Source organism: Ictidomys tridecemlineatus, chromosome 12 (genome assembly GCF_052094955.1).
Source record: "Ictidomys tridecemlineatus isolate mIctTri1 chromosome 12, mIctTri1.hap1, whole genome shotgun sequence".
Lineage (NCBI taxonomy): Eukaryota > Metazoa > Chordata > Mammalia > Rodentia > Sciuridae > Ictidomys > Ictidomys tridecemlineatus.
Genome location: NC_135488.1, coordinates 97239433 through 97260242, shown reverse-complemented (window position 1 = coordinate 97260242; position 20810 = coordinate 97239433).

The following is a 20810-nucleotide window of genomic DNA, read 5'->3' as shown; positions in this document are numbered from 1 at the left end:
TGGGGATACCAGAGATTGAACCCAGGGGCACTCAACCACTGAGCCACATCCCCAGCCCTATTTTGTATTTTATTTAGAGATAGGGTCTCACTGAGTTGCTTAATGCCTTGCTTTTGCTGAGGCTGACTTTGAACTTGTGATCTTCCTGCTTCAGCCTTCCCACTGCTGGGAATACAGGCATGCACCACTGCACATGGCAAGGAATAGTTTTAAAACAAGAATCTCCTTCTATTTCAGTGGCCCCACAGAGGGAAGTATGAAGAGGAATGATTGGGAAATCAACTCTTCCCTTCACTGGACATGTTGATGTTGGCAACTCTGGTGGGCATGTGACACTTTTTTGGCTGCTGACATCTAAACAGCTTCCTATCTCAAAAATCGCCCATCCTTAATGAGGGGCTCACACAGCCTCTCCCAGCAGAGTTGAGAAGGCTAGCTACTTCCTGTCCAGCCTCCCTTGCAGCTAGAGCCCAGATTCACACCCTGCTAATCAGAGCAATTCTGCAGTGCAGCGTTAGAAACTTAGCCCTGATTCTCGTGAGCTCCCCCAAATCCTTTTAATATTCTTCTCCTGCTTTATCAGCCAGATTAATTCTCAGTAGCTTTCAATCCAGAAGTGTTTTGCTCCATCACAGAACTTTATTTCTCTGCAGTTTAGTTTCCTCATCTTCAGAATGAAGTTCATCCCTTGAGTGTATGTCCAGGGTCTGGTACCAGGGTACTCAATAAATATTTCCCTGAAACACAAGCTAGGCAACAATCATAACCTCAGGCTGCAGTGCTACTTATATTCTTTGCTGATGTTTGTGTACCTCAAGGATTCATATATTTCTAGAGACAACCCACTTTATTGGTTTGTTTTTTAATGAAAGGAACATGAGAAGAGCAGGAATAAAGCATTCCCCAGGATTACAAGTAGAATTGCTCAGAAGTGTACGACAGTCAACTGTATAAATTGAAGTCAGGATAGGGACCAGTTCTGGCCCCTGATTCAAGAAATTGCAACTCATTTCTCCAAGATTCCCTGAACCTTCCAGCTGGAATGGAATAAGCTTGGCACAAATGCATGCTATTTGAACACTTTTGAGAATATAATTCCTTTCTATTTCAAATTTTGTTAAAACTGGAATAAGAAATAGTCGCAGAATTATTATCTCCTGTCATCTCCTTTGCCAGGCTGGGTTTTGCCCTTGTTACAGGCCCTGCACTTTAAGGATATGGCCATCGGGTGGTGATAAAGAGTCACATGCACTGATAAGGAAGCCTTGGCTGAAATTCTAGATAGCTTATAACTGCTTTAGATTTTCCTTGTCGACTGAAAAATGAAATCTGTTAACAGCAAGAAAAGGAAAACCCCTCAAACTGACTTAATCAAAAAGGAGAAATTTATTAAATGTATAGCAGGATATCTCTCACACACACATACACACACACACACACACACACACACACACACACACACACACACTCAAACAAAACAGAAACCATAGACTACACATATATATGCATGTCTTTCTTCCTGAATTCCCAATGTTCCTATAAAAGCCCTTCTAAGTGGCTCTTCTCAGGATCCCTGATTAGATGGTCAGTGTTGAAGTGAATCTGCATCTGAATTCAGCAATTGAGCTTTGCCCTTGACAGACCTTTTGATGCTGGGGTTTCCTTCTTTCCTAAGAGAATGATTGAATTTTTTGCTGCTGGTCATCTGCTTCCTTATAACATGAACTCTTTTCATCCATAACTTCCTCCACACTAGTTTTTTCTGTGTCTTTTTTTTCTAATAGGTTTAAAATGAGACCCAGACTCTTAAATTGTGCTTATCTTTAACCCATCCCTTACCAAGAAGAAAGTTATTTCCACCCATTTCCTCTTGTGTTTAGCTAGGGTTGGGTGCAACTGCTATAGCATTAATTAGTTACTAGACTCTTGGCCTGGTTGCCCTGGCAATGCCCACCAAAGCGTCAGAACCCTTCCAAGAGAACAGCACACCGAGCAGTCAACTGTTTTCTTCACACATAAAGCCAATTCCTGCAGAAATGAGCACCCAGGGGATGTTTAGCAAACTACTTTCTGACCAGCTAGCAACACCCAGACCAATGAGGTAGGTGCTGAGTCTGCAGTCTTGAACTACTGAGGGCATTTAGCTGGTGGCTGAGACTTCATCCACAGAGAAGAGCAGCCAGTGTGACTTGAGTCCCAATCTGTCCTAACCCCTTGAAAACAATCTAAAAAAGCAGGGAAGGAATCACAAGATCTTTGCTTGGCCAGGTCGCCACTTGGGGAGAGAGGGAAAAGCTGGAACTGTCCTTTTCCAGCTGGTCACTTCCACTACCAACTCTCAAGGCCACAGAGATGATTCTCCACTTTGGACCCCAGTCCTGGGGCCACTGCCACAGCATGGCTCCTCCCTCCCAGGACAGTAGGTCAACGACTGCTGGGTCAGATGTCCAATCAGGACCACCTCCTTCACTCAAAAGCACCAGACCTAACTTTCAGCTGAGTAACAGACAAGCATGATAGTTTTACCTCCTTTCTTTTAAGGCTGTGTTCTTAGCACTAGACTTTGGCAAATTTGGGTCCTCCCAAGAACATCCCAAATCCAAAGTGAAACGAAGTAGTTTCTTACTGCCTACATAATCACTGATGGCTTCTCAAATCTTTTGACTATAAGAACACAGAGAGGCCCACCTGAGTTGGACCATGCAAAGGAGGGCTTATCAAAGAGATATAGCATCAGTGACCTGACCCAGGCAGGTCTCCTGCAAATGGAATCCAAGGAATTAGAAAGCAGCTATTGTGCCCAATGCACGTAAGCCAGCACCTCTGCCTCTCTGACTTGTGCCAGCCTCTCTCTTCTGCAGAACTGTTTCCTCTTGTGGTTTATGCTCCCATAATTTCAATTTTGGCTTGCCTGGAGCTGACTCTGGCCCAGGCCCAGATTCTCTGATGAATAACTCTCTCAGTCCCTTGATAGTCCAATTTCATACTTCAGGAGAGGGGCCTGATTGACTCCACTCTGCTCAGGAACCTGCTCTAGACCAGGGGCCCAGAGCAGGTCGCAGTTAGGACTGCTTTCAACAATCCCCTGAGAAGGAAGTTTGTGGGTGAGGGCAGGCACCCCAATCTATTTCACCTGCAGGTTACATGATCAGACCCTCCTGACCCATTCCATTACCTGTCGTTTCTGTGCACGGCTGTCCTTCATTCAACACCCCTTCTTATTCTTCCACATTTTCTTTATACAACTTGAACTTTCCCTAAACTTTCCCATTACCCATGCCAGCCATATCTCCTCTTGCATTATTTTGCTAGATCTCAGAGTTGAATGCAGGGTATGAGATTTTAATCCAGAGACTCCACGTCTTTCCTCCACCACACACACACACACACACAGTCACACACAGTTACACACACCCCTAATCACAGCTGTCACCATCTCTTTCAAACATTTGTCTCCAAAATTCACATTGTCATAGTACTCTGTAGCCATCTGTCTACCAAATTCTGTTCCTTAAGTCATTTAGTCATCAAAATATAATTTCTTAGAGAATTTGAGGGCTTCAACGCAGTGAAGATTGTCTTATCACAATTACTCAGAGTAGTTACTCAGAGTCTAAGTTAAGCCATATACTAATTTTCGCAAAAATTTCAAGTCTGTCTTATAAACTAGAGGCCAACTGCCTAATTTTGATTCCCAGGACTTAGTGAAACCAGGAGCTTTCTGGGTGGATTCAGAGAAACTGGTTAGAAGAGAGGGCAGGGCCATTCTCACTAGGGAAGTTTTCATAGAGAACATGATATTTAGACTGAGATTCACAGAAAGATGGTTAGATTTGGACCTGCTATAAAGTGGGAGAAGGGGACCTTTAGCTAACCCTTAGGAAGATGTTACAAAGTTCAAATGATGGGTAACTGCACTAGTGTATTTTATGCATAGTCTTCCAATTATCCAGTTGAGGAGCAAAATTTGAAGAAATAAGTCAGGTAATATTGAAAGTGCACAGAGATACTCATTTGACATTAGTCAAGATAGATCATCTCCTCCATGACAGGCATTGTGACGATACATAGGTAACCCTACACAGGTGCTACCTTAAAAATTCTTATGGTTCAAGCTCACCCACTTCGGAGCCCATGAAACTGTTTCTAAAAGTACAGTCTGATGATCAGCAACATCAATGTGCCCCAGGCAGCTTGCTCAGATTGCACATCACCAGCCTTCTCTGCAAACCAATGGATCTTGCCTCTCTGTCCAGAGATTCCATAGTCTTCCTCAACCCCCAGGGTGGTGGTGGTGCATATACCTTCTCAAAGATGAAGATTGGAGTGAGGGGCAGAGGAGGGAACAAGCATTTTCAGAGCAACTGTCTTCAGTATGTGACAAGCATTTTGAATATTCATTCATTCAATCCTCCCTATGACTCTCCCATGTTCACATTTTCTCACTTTACAGAAAGAAAACAAAAATGCAGAGAGGCTAAGGGATTTACTAACAATACAGCTCATGTGTTATTAAGTGCAGTCTCCAAAAGAGAAATCTCTTATCTGACATTGGAAAAAAAAATCAAGTCCTCTAGCAGTCAAAAACTGAGGGCAGATTATCATAATTCAGTTCATGAAGAGGACCATATTGGTCTATCTTATAAAAAAGCCCCCATGGAGATCCACCATGATTTTCCCAACACAAACCAGCAGGTAGAGTTCCTATGGGCTCCTCTCACCTCTAGAGAAGGAGCAGAGAGCAGAGGGGGATGGACTTCCAGACTGATAAACAGAGCCAGGTGGAACTGAAAGTCACCACAAGGGCCACATGGGAAATTCCCATGCCATCAGTTGGCAAAGCCACGGATTTGCTGATAAAGCTGCCTCTCTAGCACTGAGACACAGCTGGAGTTCAGTGGGCCGGAAGCAGAGTCCCAACAAAGCCATTTCCAACAGGGAGAAACAGCAAGTGAAAGTGTTAAAACCTTTTCTTCCCCCTCTCCTGCCATTTAAATATCAGCTCCTGGGTCAGATCATGCCTTTTCCTTCCTAGATCACAGACCATTACCAGCAAAGCAGACATGAGCCTAGAGAACCAAATCTTCAATCATTGGGAGTTATAAGGAGAAAATTGCCAGGTCAAATAAACAGGCACTGGGAGTAGAGCAGATGAGAGTGGAGGTTTAATTCCATTGTGCAGGGGAAGATTGGCAAGTGCATCCCAAGTGGAGCAGATTATTGCAATGGAGTTGAAATATTTCATAGGATATTTTCAGAGGGAGATGCATGCAGAGGAAACCGTTCCAAATATACATATATTTAGAATTATCTTTGCAGTAACAAGCTAGGTAGGAGCATGTGGGTAATTGATGCATATGCATGAGTACATAATTAAGAACTATAAGACCTGGAAGAGTTTCAAGCTCTATGGCAATTATAAACTATGAAAAAATATCCCTCCTTGAGGTGTAGGGCTATTATTTAAGCATCTCCCCCTCATTATGGTAGCTGGAACTTACACAGCAATGTGCAGAAATGGAATAAACAAGGGGTGAGCTGTCATAAACTAATAATGGTTGCTGGCTTTGTGTTTTTCCAAGAGTCTTCCCACACTTTATCTTATTTGATCTCTACATGTATTAGTTTCCGGTTGCTGCTGTAACAAATTACAGCAAATTTAGAGACTTAAGATGATATAGCTGTTTTCTCTTGTAATTCCAGAGATAGAAAGCCCCAAATGGATCCTACAGGGCTAAATCAAAATGTTAGCAGAATGGTTCCTTCTGAAGGCTCAAGGGGGAGATTCTTCCTCTTCCATTCTGCAGCCTTTCTCTCTTGGCCTCTTCCTTCACCTCTAAGGTCATTCGTGTATCTTCTAGTCTCTACTTCTGCCATGACGCTGCCTCTGTCTCTATAATCTCCTGCCTCCCTCTTAGAAGGTCACCTGAGATTACATCAGATCCACCCAGATAACCCAGGAGAAGCTTCTACCTCAAGATCCTTCATGTCGTCACATCTGCAGAGTCTCTTTTACCATGGAAGGTAATGTATTCATGGGTTCTAGAGATTAGGATAGGAACCTTTTTGGGGGGGGAGGGGGGTGTTGTTCAGCCTACCATGGTACAGAAACTATGGAGTAGAAACTTAAATCCCACTGATAGATGAAGAAATTGGGATTCAGAGGGTTCCTTAACTTGCTTTTGCATGTAATTTTATTCATGTGTCCCACTCCTATTTGCTGAGCGTTCTCTGTGTGGCAGACACTGTAGTTGACAGAGTAGAGGAGCTCCTAGGCTAGTGGGGAAAGGAAACAGGTACTTAAAAATTCACACAGTTACAGATCTACTTGTGTTGTAAAAGAAAGGAATAAGATATTAGAGAAAATACAGAGGAATCATCACTTAGATCTGGGGAGGGAGGTCAGGGGAAGCCTCTTCGGGAAAATGGGGGTGATGACAAAATCCAAAGATACGTGGGAGTGTCCAAGGAGGAGGGACAGCATTTGATACTGAATCAACAGCAAGCACAGATGCCCTGAAGGGGGAAGAACGTGCAATTTTCAGGTGAGCAGTGTGGCTGCTTTATAGAGAGTCAACATCACCTCCTCCTGGGAGTTCTCCTGCATTAGGGTCCCTCCTTGGATTTGCATAGCTATTCACATTCTCCTCTCACCAGACACTGCACCAGCTTTAATCCCGGGAGGGTTTGGGTCTTCTTGACTTAGACTGAATCATGGACAGCAAAGACTGTGTCTGTTTCTCTCTACATACCCAGTCTTACACAACTCTTGGCATAAAGTAGGTGCTCAATAAATTCTCACTGACCTGATATATAAGTGAATAATGTATACATCCCTCCTTCCATAAAACTGCCTGAGCTCAAGTGTGATCTGGCCAAAAAGCTACTGACATTACAACTCTACTACACAAAAAAACACGTCCATCCTTCATCTCTCTGAGGCTGAGCTGATTCTCCTCACAAGCCCCCTCCCCTTTTCAATCCTGCCCTCTGTCTATTAGATAGTGAAGGAAAGATATTAGTTCATTTCATTCAAATTGTAGTTGATCTGTTAGCAGCCTCCTTATGTAGTGCAATGCCCTTGGGTTCATCAAGCTTTCAGATTTCTGACCCTTTTCCCCCAAGTTGGCAGCCAGGTGAAAGGAAGGGTTCCTCAGGAGATGATCCAGTAGCTCTCCCAAACCCCAGTCCAGTGAAAATTGAAATCTTCATGTTGGAATGGAAGCTGTTTGGAAACAAGGATGGATCCCATCAGATACTAAGGACAGTCAAGAAAGTCTGAAGCGAATCTCCCGTGGTTAGTTCAGTATGTTATCAGCATTATTAATAATTAGAACTGAGGGTGATAGACCACATCCCAGGAGGGTCATCCCGTAACAGATCAAATGACTCATGACGATGACACACCTCCTGGTCTCGTTTTCCTTATCTATAGAACGTAGAGAATAAGTTCCGTCCTGTCCTATAGGTTGATATTCTCCTGGGGCTCAGTTTATAAAATCAAAGTAAAAAACATGGGGTGGAGGGAAGGTGAAAGATCTAGAAGAGAAAGCACGGCATCTTCCCCCACCTCAAACCTCTAATCTGTTCATTCTAGATCAAGATCCTAAAGGAGTAATGTTCCAGCTACAGTCGTCCCTCTGTGTCCGTGGGGCATCTGTTCCAGGATCTCCCACAGATGCCAAACCCTGGATGCTGAAGACCCTCTTGTCAATGGCACAGTGTTTGCATGTAACCTACATGCTCCCGTGTCCTTTAAACCATCTCTGAATTACTTACAATACCTAATACATTGTAGGGAGTTGGTAGGCTATGTTGTTTAGGGAATAATGACAAGAAAAAAAATCAATACATGTTCAGTACAGGTGAAAATTTTCCCTAAGTATTTTCTGTCCTGGTTCAATCTAAGGTCGTGGAACCCGTGGATATGGAGGGCTGACTGTACTCCTAGATTTCTAGGACTTCTTCTGATTCTGCTGACGTTTCCAACGTCGTCTCTCAGCCTTCCTGGTTTGGGTACCTCAGGCTATCCAAGTTAACTTCTACTCCAACTTCTCCCTGCCTACCTCACTGTTAGCAGAGAACCAAGCAAACCTAACAGGTCATGGGTCAGAGGGCTGTTGTGCAGTACCCTCAGTTCCTTCCAGACTGAGAGAGGCAGGCCTTGCTATGTTAATTCCTTCCTCCAGCCTCTGCTGGGGGCCAGCACACCCTTCCCCTGGGAGGCCCCCCAGGTATCCTGCCCATCTTCAGCAGAGCAGGCAGGACGTGTTGCTTTCCAGGAAGACACCTCAGAACTCTTAGGCCATGCTTCTGTCTTCTTTCTGTCTTCTTTGCTGAGTACTCACTGTGCTAATTCTAAACAGAACTACACCTTTTAGGCTTTAATTACCTTCCATTTGTTCCATTTCACTTGTTTCCTCAACTAGCTGTGAAACCCTTGAGGACCCAGACACCTTAGTTGCAGAGAAGCACCAGAGAACCTAATTCCCACCCTCTGGCTGAAGGCAGAGAGGGCCCTCCTGTCCCAGGACCCCCAGCCCAGACCACAGGCTGAGCAAGTCAGAGCCCAGAGACTGTCCAGACACTTGGGCTCCTGCGACAGTTGGAGGCCTCTCTCAAACGGAGAAGGTGGTAAGAAAGCTGATTTGCCCAGAAGTAAATAACTGTTGTAATTATGGAAGATTATTCTCAACAGACCAGCAGACGGAAACCAATTTGCATAACAGACGTGGTTATTCATGGAAATGTTTGTGATTTGTCTACCAAAGCAGATGAAGACCCTAAAATTAATATGTGTATGCAAGCACCCGTAAACCCAACGCCACTCCTCCTCCTTCCCTCTCTTCTCCATAATGCACACGCCTTGCCCTCAGGTCAGATTCAGCATCTTGGGATCCGTTTTCAGGGGTGGGCTGGGGAGTCCTGGAGAAAATGCAAGTCCAAGAGAAGCAGAGCAGGAAGAAGAATGCCGAGGTACACAACTTACTTGGTGCTTTGCATTACTCCAAGAGGATAGGATTGCCAGTGCTCACCTGCTAGGTACCTTACAGAAGTCACATCCTGGAAACCTATGGCTGCAGCCCATCTTGGAGAGGGATAGAAGAAAGGAGAACGAACAAAGAAAAGTTGTCTGGTGGTTCCTGAAGCATTGTCCGGGTTCTGCGTGCATCAGAATCATTCAGGAGCTTTTTGCGAATTAGGGTGCCTCCCTGCACACCCAGGGAACAAGCCCCTTTAAAATTCAGCCACCATAACATCATCTGAAAACCTGAGGAATGCAACATGCCATGGAAGTGCAGCGTGTTCAGATGAAAAGGTGATCTATGGGACCCGGGAAGCTATTTAAAACCTTCCCAAGGATTTTGGTTTTTGTTACCACTGGGGAAACCCAATAAGGCATTTGGGTTTCCGACAAAATGGTACTCATCCAGACCCACTGAGCCAACTCTTTTTTTTTTTTTTAATTAGAGCATTGTAGTTATACATAGTAATTGGGTTCATTTTGATAAAATCATACATACAAGAGATTTGATTCATTACCCATTCTCCTCCCCCACATATTTTTCTTTCTCTACTCTATCCATCTTCCTTTCACTCTTTTATTTATCTATTATTTTTGATTGGCACTTCCTACATATACATAAAGGTGATCTTCTGTGATATATTCATATTTGTATAGAGCATGATTTTGTTAAATTCACTCCACATTTCCTCCCCTTTCCTCTCCTTCCTCCCTCCCTCTCAGTCTCCTTCCTCTACTCCACTGGATCTCCCTTATATCTTGATGGTATCTGATCACCCCCAACACACACACAGACATCTTTCCCTTACTTTGCTCGAGCTTCCACACCTGAAAGAACATTCGATCCTTGACTTTTCAAGCCTGGCTTACTTCTCCTAGCACGATGTTCTTCATTTTCATCCCTTTAGGGCAACTCTTTAAAACCAAGTAATCCATTAAGTCAGGAGCTCCCATTTCTAAATCACTTGCCTTATGAATGGGATGCTACAGTGAAAACTCTTACAAACAATTCAAACACTAAGCTACAGGGAGCAGACAGACCATCCTCAAAAGAATCTTTTTTAAATATGGGAGGATAATTCACACTGAAAGACAAAGTCCTGGGGTTTATCACAAAAGTTTTGTTTCTTCTAAAGATTAGCTCTTAAGGAGCTGGGGTTGTGGCTCAGCGGTATAGTGCTCACCTAGCACATGTGAGGCCCTGGATTCGATCCTCATCATCACATAAAAATACACAAATAAAATAAAAGTATTGTGTCCAACTACAATTGAAAAATAAATATTAAAAAAAAGATTAGCTCTTAAATACCTATTTTCAACGTTTAATTGTTTGCTTACCTTTTCAACAAGTCTATGAAAAGGATAGGAAACTGTTTTAAAACCTCAAACTCTTAAACTCAAAGGATTGGTTCTGATTAAGCCCCCTGAATTCTATCTGTTGTTTTTGACTTAAAAGACATTTATATTCCCCTGGGCTCCTAGCACCATTCAAGGCAGCAGCTATTAGTTAAATAAGTCAACAGTTGTGGCACATGAAGGAAGAGCAGGGTGAGGGAAGCTCTTTGATCAGGCCTAATGGGAACCCACGCTCCTGATAGGGATTAACTGTCTAAAAGGAAGCTCTCCTGGGAGTCAATCATGCTGGGGGGAGCGGGGAGGGGGGACTGCGGACTGGGAGAGAGCCACTAGGAAGCAGCCACCGGAAGATGCAGTCAACATGAAATGATCCGAAGGGCGGCCTGCCGTGGAAGCCCCCTGTGTTCCAGTGAAGGAGGCAACGTCACAGAGAGCACAGGCAGACGGAGGGAAGCTACTGACAGCCCATCGCCGTGCAGTCTTGGAAAGCAGAGCTCACTGCTGCTGCTGCGGAGGGCTGTCCAGAGGGACCAGGGCAGCGCGCATCTGGCAGCACAAATGTTTAATCACTAGAAAGGCCAGTTCTGCCCCGATCACTCCCAAGGCTTTAAGTCTGCTTAGCCATCTAATGATTTGTTTACTTTTCCAGGTGCCCAGAGGTGGCTCTTCTTAGCAGGAGATGTAAACATTTGGTCACTCCAAAGCAGCAGCATCCATTGACAACTGATGGACCAAATGCCCAGGATGCATTACAAGGATGGGAACAGGACAGGTGGGGACCCAGTTTTCCAAAGACTGGTCATTTCTGGTGCCCTAACCTAGGCATATCTGACCAGCTAAGCCTGGAGCTGTGAAGTCCCCCATCACAGGTTGGCCCCTTGAAGGCCCATCTGGGCACTGGCCTGCTTCTCTTTCCCATCTCGCCACTATCTCTCACTGAGGGTGGGATTGTCTGTGGCCTTCCGATGTCTTTTATCTGTCCAAACAAGCATGTGATCATTTTAAACTGATGAAATCAAAAGCTGCAAAAAGAAGAGAAAGGATGCTGAACATCTCTAAGAAATGACTGGGACATTTTTTTTGGGGGGGGCCAGGCAGGATGGGGATACAGAGGTGAAGTTAAGGAAACACTTAAATATGGCAAGTGAGGACATTTGGAAAGTGAAGCATCTATTCAAAGTCTGAGTTTCCTTCTGTATTTTGTGAAGGAGGAGAGACTTATCCAATTCAGGAACAACAGACCGTGCTCAGCTCTGCCCCCTACCTCCTGGGCGTGAGCAGCTGCAGAGAGGCCCAGTTCTGCTTGGCCTCTCTGGGGCCTTGCTCCTCCCCAGCCCCTCTCCTCATCCCAGGCCAGTGCTGCTGACGGATGGAGCTTTGAAATAATCAGCCCACATGCCCACTTGATTAGCAGACTGATGCTACATCCTCCAGCTAGGTCTCTTCAAGATATAAGAATGATGTTAACTTGTTAATGTCAGCTTACTAAGCATTTGGATAAGCAAGAGAGAGCTATGTATTGAGGATTCCAACAGGTTTGATGGCAAGATCCCAGGGTTTGAAGCTAGGAGTCCAATGACTGAATTGTTGTTTGGTTGCTTCCTGATGTGGGAGTCTGGACAAGTCATTTAACTCAGTCATTTAAGGGTGGTGCTTGAACCTCTGGGACTTCAGGATTCTTTCAGGGGGACTGAAGTATCACAACTATTTCACTAATAGTTCTGAGATGCTATTTTGCTTTCTCATAGTGTTGACATTTATGCTGATGGTGCAGGTCACAGTGGGTTACACTGCAGATGTCTTATCTCAAGTCAAGGCAGCAGCACAGACCCAATGACTAGTCACCATGATCCTCACGGCCACACATTCGCAGTAAAAAAGAAGGGGGAAAAAAGCCAATTTCACTTAAGAATGTCTCCGATGAAGCAGTAAAAATGATTAATTTTATTAAATCCCAACCCTTGAATACGTGTCTTTTCAATATTTTCTGTGAGGAAATGACACTTTATAAAGCAAGCTGTTTAGTAACAGAGTACCTCTGGTGAAATGTCTTTCCTTGAACAGCTTCCCCGGGTGCCTGAGGGCAGATTTCCAGCAAGTTCTGCAGCATGGCACCACAGTGACTTCTCTGCCTTTCAGTGAGCTGCAGCTGTGCCCTTTCGGAAAAGGTCTGTATTGCTCTGGGTGGCCAGAGGGTCCTCATCCACGGTGGCCTATCCCAGGGTTACCTATGCCTAATGAATGGCCCTCATACCTGCTATTACGTCTATTGTTTATCTCCCTCCTTTCATCTTACTACCTACATCCTCATTACCCTGATACTCTGTTTTAGTTTAAAGCCTTTATATTAGATTTCCCTGTTCAGCTTCCTGCGTAGCATGTCTCTCCCGGTTAGATTCAGATTGATTGTACTGGAGCCTCTAGAGCATCCCTGGTCCTTTGTCCAAAAGCCCATCAAATGTTCACTAATCTTCCATGGTAAGCCAGGCACAGTGGCCCATTCCTGTAATCCCAGTGGCTCAGGAAGCTGAGGCAGGAGGATTGCAAGTTCAAAGCCAGCCTCAGCAACTTAGTGAGGTCCTAAAGCAACCCTGCAAGACCCCATCTCTAAATAAAAATATAAAAAAGGGGGGCTGGGGATGTGGTTCAGTGGTTATGCACCCCTGGGTTCAATCCCTGGTTAAAAAAAGAAAAAAAAAATTCCATGGTAGTGGAAAGGGTGTTTTAGGTTCCTGCCCTGAGGGACTGGTCTTGTATTGGGTTAGTCCAGGTAGAAATGTCTAGTCCAGCTCATTGAATGCTCCATTTGTTTCTGGGATTGAATCCATAGTATCTGGCTTTTTTTTCCCCACAAGATGGATAGAACAAAAATACAAAAACTGCCTCTCTACGAGTGGAGGGAGCTAGAGCTGAACAGGGCTCCTCTTCCTTCCTCTTCCTTCCCTCTTGCCCTCGGGTCCCTCCTGACGTAAGCCGAGCTCAGGACACCGACTCTGCACCCACTGTGCTCGAGCTGCCTCTTCCCCATCACTCTGTCAACCTAAGCTTTGTCTGGTCTCTGGTGGTGCGACAGGGGGATGTACAATCCCGAATATAGGAACTGACGGCAGACCTGACCACAAGGACACCTATGGGGCCTCTGGGTTCTAACAAGCCTGAGGGGGGAGTCTGGGAGTGACTCATGAGGACCTGCCACTCCCTACAGTGGGTCCCTTATACTCCCTGAACTTCTTCCCATTTCTACGTTTGCTGGTATTTCCTCAGCTAAGCTACCAGAGTGACTTCTCCAAAGCGCTCTATATCCTGTTACAACTGCTTGTCATTACAACCACTTGTCCTTCTCCTGGTGAATCCTGCTGTCTAAAGCCCTGAGACTTTCCCACACTCTGCCTTCTTCCCAGAGCACCCTTCTTGTCCTGAATCTGCCTTTAGTCTTGAGTATCAGGTGCTTCCAGAAGTTTCTCCAGACTTCTCTGGCTGATGTGAGGACCCTGACCCTGGTTTTATTCCTCACTCCCTATTCTGTGCTGATTTTTTTGTATTTTTCCCCAACCACACAGCTAGCTCCCTAAGGACAGGAACTGGATTTTCATCTCTGCATCCTAGATCTAACCCAGAGCTTGTGTGTCTATTTTTTTCTTAACTGAAAAAGTATACAAATAATGAAAATAAAGTAAGGCCTATCTGTCGTGACTGTGCTTGTCTCTACTCAATAAACATCTGCTGTTACTGAATCTAGATTGATGCCATTTTGACTGATGAAGAAACCAAAGCATAAGGGGTCCAGGTGACTTGATGAAGTCACACGGCTAGTAAGTGACAGAAACTGTGCTCTGACATCAACCTCTCTCATGAATGGCCTTTGGAGAGGTCACAGGAAAATAATGGCCAGAGTACCCTTGGAATCTGGCAAGAAGGGCATGACCATCTTCCAGTTGCCTGCTGAGCCCACTTTTCTCTGCATCTTCAGGATTGGGAAGGCAGCAGGGGTCACTGGGAAGCTCTCCACAGTGTGTGGTCAGAAGCTCTGTTCTGTTTCTGTGGTCGTGGTCCACACTGATGAGGACTAGAGAGGAAGAAGGCTGAGGTGTCTCACCAGAGAAGCTGCAGAGCCCCTCAATCCCCTGCAGATATAGCGCCCACATCTCAGGAGCCAAGCTGGGCTGTTTGAAACCAAGGGTTCTCCTGCTCCAGCTCTGCCTCTGCTGATCTGCCTCCGTGTCCCAGGGGAAGTTACTTTGCTGCAATGGCAGATCCCAAGTCCACCACAGGCCCATTGTCCCAGACACCAACCGAAAGGACTTAAGACCAAAGTAAGTGACTCAAATGACATGGCTAACTAAGTCCACTTAGAACAGCAAGAAGCAAGGGGAGAGAAACGGGTGGGGACACCCTTACAGTACTGTGACGGAGGGATGGAAGGACCACCTATGGAATCCTGGGTTGCACGATGTTCCTGCATCCCGTCCCTCTGCCATGTCAGCTCCTCCTGCAGCTGGTGTGGTTATGAGAAGTAGCTGAGGTTTGAGAAAAAGCTACAAATGACAGAAAGTGCTTGAGGCCCAATCACATATATGCTCCATCTGAGAGACAAAGGACAAATACAATGACTGGACACAATTTAGTTTATTGATTCATCTGCTGAAAGCTGTGTTTGTCTGCATTTCCAGGGGCATTGCCAGTGGGTGGTTGATTGACTATTGGGTGCCCCAAGGGTCTGTGGGTGGTTGAAGTATTCTGAATATGTGTTGCTTCATGTGTCTCATGTATATTTAGTGTGGCTCATGAATATTCAGTGCCTACTCAGCTCCTTCATCCCTTCCTATCTACGTTCACACACATGTGCTTCACATTCTTTATCTAGGTCTGACATACCTCACAAGCCATTGGCTTCTACCTTTGGTTTTAACTATCCTTTTTTTTTTCTTTTCTTTCTTTCCTTTGTGGTGCTGGAGATTGAACCCAGGGCCTTGTACATGTGAGGCAAGCACTCTACCAACTGAGCTATATCCACAGCCCTTTAAATATCCTTCTTGCTTGTTTGTTTCTCTTAGTTACGAGAGAGAATTCAACAACCTCAAACAGTCCAGGGAAGGCACATTGCACCAGACCCGTCCACTAGAACAACTTGGAACCCCACTTACTACATGAGAAGGTCTTTGTCAGACTCAATCTTATTTCACCTTTGCCCCCATCCTGAAGCGGGAGTTAACACCCCAACTCAGAAGAAACCTGAGACTCAGAGGTTAAACGATTTCCCCCAAGGTCATAGCCACACACTCAGTGGGGGCACAGAGGACATAAGCTGAAGTCCTCTGGATTCTGGTCAATGTGCTTTCTGTTTCACCAGCCCACCCCGGACTCCCAAATCTCATTGCAGAGTTCACAAAATTCAGATTTCTTCTTCTAACTCCAAACCTGGGTGATCTGAGGAAACCATCATTCTGGAACCTTGGCTATCAATCTCTCTCTCTCTCTCTCTCTCTCTCTCTCTCTCTCTCTCTCTCTCTCTCCAAGCCCCCTTCCCTTCTTGCTCTCTTTCTCTTCATGGAGAGGGAGATGGGATTTGCTTCTGTGAGCAGGTCTGAGCAGCAATATCAAGGACCATTCCCAGGCCAGGCCTGCAAGCCTACTGCCTGGTCATTCTTCTATGATAGGAGTCCACAGGAAGTCCCCTGGGGCTCAGCACCCCTGAAGTTAAGGTGCTCCTGCAGAGGGGCATTGGGTGTTCCTGTAGAGGCCTGTAGCAGTTTGGGAAAAGGAGCAGCTGCACTCTGAGGTTACTACAGTCCTCTTGCACCTGCCCCTGGCCTGGGCACTCTCACAATTTCTGATTCCTCCCTTGTCAAGAAAGCCAAGCAGCAGGGGGAGATGTTCTGCATGAGTCCCACCAAGCTGCACCCAGAGAACCCACCAACATAAATGGGAGTGTGTGTAAGTGCACAGACCAGCCTTGCCATGACGCCTGACCAGGCCCAGGCCTCCTTGTGTGCAATGCCAAATGAGTGAGAGGAGGAGCTGGCCGGGTCCCTTAGCCTGCCCCACTGGGTCTGCTTGAGTGTGTTGCAGCTGGCTGGGCCACCTGGCAGGGCTGTGGCTGCTGATGAACAAATGGGTCCCCATAGCTAGATGAAGAGACAAAGACTAACAACTCAGCCTCACCTCAATCTGGGTCTGGCCCAGGACTTCCCACTATAGCCAGGGCATCCATTCTGCAACCCCCAACCTAAAAGCAACAGGCTCCAGAACTTGACCCAACTAGTCAAGCCTCCAGGGAGGATGAATTCTAGAAGTATAAGAGCAAATGATGCTCAAGTTATGAAGAATGTCATCAGATGGAGACTGTGAGGGTCTGGGGTACCCCCTCAGCCAGGGCCTAGTGTCTACACACCCAACCCTACATAACACTGGAGGGGGCTTTTCAGAGAAATGTTACATGTGTCCTTCAGCAATCACATAAGCTGATGTTTTCAGTTAGCAACTTAATAGAGACTGATTTTATTTATTTATCATTTTTTTATTTATATGGTTTTAAAAATCTATTTATTTATTTATTTTTGGTACTAGAAATGGAACCCAGGTGTGCTTAAGCACTGAGCTGCATCTCCAGCCCTTTTTATTTTATTTCTTATTTTGAGATGAGGTCTTGTTAAGTTGCTTAGAGCCTCACTTAGTTGCCGAGGCTTCCCCTGAACTTGAAATATTCCTGCTCATCTTCCCAAGCCATCAGGATTACAGGCGTACACTACCACGCCTCGCAAGACTGATTTTTAAAATGACAGGATTTACTTAAATTACCTTAAAAATCTTTCATTTAATAAATTCATAAGCACTAAACATGAGCTAAGCACTCAACCATCCCTGGGACTCAAGAGTACAACCTGGGTGACGCTGTAAGCCCCCAAGAAAATGTTCTTTAAAAGAATGATTAAATAAATGGTTTACTTTTTCTCAGAAACAAAAATGCAGGGCATAAAATACAGTACATCAACTGAAAACTAGGCAGAAGAAAAGGGCAAGAAAAAGAGAGGGAGTCCCCGTGGGGCCCAGTCAGGCTGGCAGGGAACTGAGTTAGCTAGGGTTTCCCAGGCTGACCCTGGCTGAAGCTGTCATCTCTTGTCCCACCGTCGTGAAGGAGCCCTTGTGTGTGGATCGTGCGCCATCTAGCGGTGGCATCAGCCCCGGCAGGAGCCAGTAGTGTAGAGAGGAAGGCGCTCCGTCCCCCACCCCCGCCCCGAGAAATGGGTGGAGCTCAATCAAGTTGTTCAGCGCCAAAGGCCATAAGTGCTCACGGAGGTTAAATTGTCTAGACATCACGTGAGCCCCGCGAGATGGACTCTGTTATCACCATTTTATGGATGAGGCTGAGAGATCAAGAAAGGTTAAATCACTTGATCAAAGGCCCGTGAACCAAAGATAGGGATTTGACTCAGCTCACCCTGTGCCCGGCTGAGAGGAAAGGCTGGTGCGGGCAACGCTCAGCCCCTTAGAATAGAGTCCAGATGCTATGACAAGGCGTGCAGGAGTGAGCCGCTGCCTGCCTGAGTGGCCCAGCTCATTCTGCTGTCCCCAATACCTAGCACAGTGTCTGACCCACTGTAGGAGCTTGACAAACATTTCCAAATGAATGGATGCATGCATGGACAGCAGGATGGATGGACAGAGTGTTGAGGTGAAACTCACTGCCCAACCGCTTAGCCCTTCCAGGACCTGGCCAGCGCCACATACTGACCAGCTGAGTTCATGAGGTGTCCATCAGGAGAGAGGACCTTCCTGCCCACAGAAGCCTACCAAGAGCAACTGAGTTCCAGGTTGCCTAACTTCCTTCCTGCCACTAATGTCACTTCAGTTCTAGGAAACCACATTGCCCAACAGAATTTCTGGAAAAACACCCGGTCAGTACTCAGTCTCCTCAAGTTGGTTGGTCTGTATGGTCCAGGAAACCCCTAGTTGGCAACATGGGGCTCTGAAGTCTATAGAGACCTGCTGCATCTCAGGTTAGGAGGCATGGGCCTCCTCTGACTTGCGAAGCACTATAATAAGAGATGGCCACTTTCCCAGAGGTCTCTGCAGCTGAACTTCTTCAATGGCCTGATGCCGCACTCAAGAAAGTGGTTTCATACATTCAGAGAGGGAATGTGGAGGAGGAAGAAGAGGAAAGATGTTGCATGAAAGCTTGGGTGTTTCAGAGAATGATCATTGTGAGTGACCATGTCCTTTAAAAACAGCAGTTGTAAAAATACTTTTACTGCCCAACAGGGAAAAAAATAGTAGCTTCATTTCCTGAGGGCTGCATCATGCTGGTGTTATATAATCTTCAAAATGACCCAGTGATGTGGGCGTTCTGGGCTTCATTTTACCAACGAATGAACTAAGGTTCCGTGTCCCACAGCCAGACTGTTCCTTCACAGACTCTCTTCCTTTTCATTCCTGTTAGATTTTGTACCCCTCTGTCCTAAGGACACTGGAGGAGAGATGGTAACTTAGGATCTGAGGCCAGAGATCCTAGTGGGTCCTCTTTCCAGAGCTCCCTATGACCTGGACACATGGCCTGTTCCTCCACGAAGCCAGGCAGGGCTGGCCTACTTTTACCTACTCACAGTCACAACATTCTCTCTCCCTTTTTTCCCATTATAAACACATATATTTCATTTGGGAAACACCAGATTGAAAGTCCTGGAGGCTGAAACCATTTCTCTAACCCAGCATGGTGACAGCAGGAAAGCAGTTCTATTTAGTCAGCGGCTGACGACCCTGCCCAGGCCCCACCTGGCATTTAGAAGGTTCTCTTTGGTGACTGAGCTTTTATATAAAATACGAAATAAAGACAGAAGAAAACAAAGAATAAAGAAACGATAGCTATTTTAACGGCCTCTTCTATTCCTTTTCCTTTCTACTCCTCTTCTTTTACCAGAGTCATGTATTTCCCCCTGAGATTTCTGACAGCCAGTAATGGGTATGTGCTCTGTCTGTTTGGACGGACTTGCAGACAACCTGACCTCTGGATTCGCTGACCTCCCCCACCCACCCGGCCTCAGCATGGGAGGACTGACATTTGTCCCTCATGGGCTGGCTGCACACTTGTCACTTGTTCTTGGTCACAGTAAACTAGGCTTTCAGCTTTACAGACTGTTGATGTCCACCTCCCATAGCTTCCACCTGATCCTGGTCACCTATCTTCACCCAGATCTCTGCTTGCCCCGGAATGACAGAAGATGGGGAGAGGGCCTGGCTCTGCTCCTGATCAGCTTTGAGGAACACTGGGGATAAGTAGCAGAGCACAGGTCATCTTTGAGTTGCCTTGGTGATGCATGGACTCAGGGGAGTGAGGGTGACACATGAGAGGTATAGGAGGGCAGTGCAGACCACCAAAAAGCTCTCTGACTTTACTTGGAAGTAGATCCATCCACGCAGAACACAACCAGCACATTGTCACCTGAATGTCACAAATGGAAAAATGCTATCTTCTTCCCATCACCTAAAATCTCCAAGATGTCATTCATGGATCAAGTCAATGACTACTTGACTAAGACAATATTTACAATGGCTGAATCTGAGGACAAATACACCAATAAATGAAAGGACAAAAAAATTTTAAACTATAAGTACATGATCATCATTTATAAAATCAGTGACACCTCACGTATCTTGCACTTTATGGCAAGACATACATATTATCATTTGGAATAAATGAAGATTTTTTTTTAACTAAGTAAAATACTTTTCTACCTCCTTGAAATTCGCTTTTAAAGTGTTCCATGCTTCTAGTACACTGCTCATCTATCAGGCTGTCAAATCTCCTTAGTTCTGCAAGTGACACACTCTTAGCTCCTCGTTCAGCTGCTTCCTTTAGTCCACTGTGGACTTGAAGACCCGGTAGACATGTTTATTAGACTCATTTGTATATTAAGAACAAATAGAATAGTAATGAATGGTGCTGGGATGCTAATCTGTGAGTGAAACGTGTGGGCTTTGGAAAACAGCCTTTGTTCTGGTTTTGCATTTGGGTTTGGGGTTGGTAGGGATGCCACACGTAATGACATATCATAGTAGCTGGAAAAAAAATAGATATGCCAACCATCCACTGACAAACTCTATAATTTAGCAGGGATTTGTCATTCTTCTTTGAAGGAGGAACATTGATTTCAAATGGATCCAATAGTCCCTAGGTTAAGAAAATAGACTGATGCCTGTTACAAGCAAGAAGGCCTTTGAGAACTCAGGTATCTTAAATCCACAGTGGCCCCAAATCCGGTCATCCAAAGAGATTGTCAGCAGAAGTCAAGAGTGGTCCCAGGGGCCAGAGCCAGCACATTCCACCTGGATCCAGTCAATTCTCTTATTTTCTATGTTCATGAAAGCCTGCTATGTCCCTAACTCCACCCAAAGAGTAGAAACTTAGCCTATACCTCTACCAATTTACAGATAT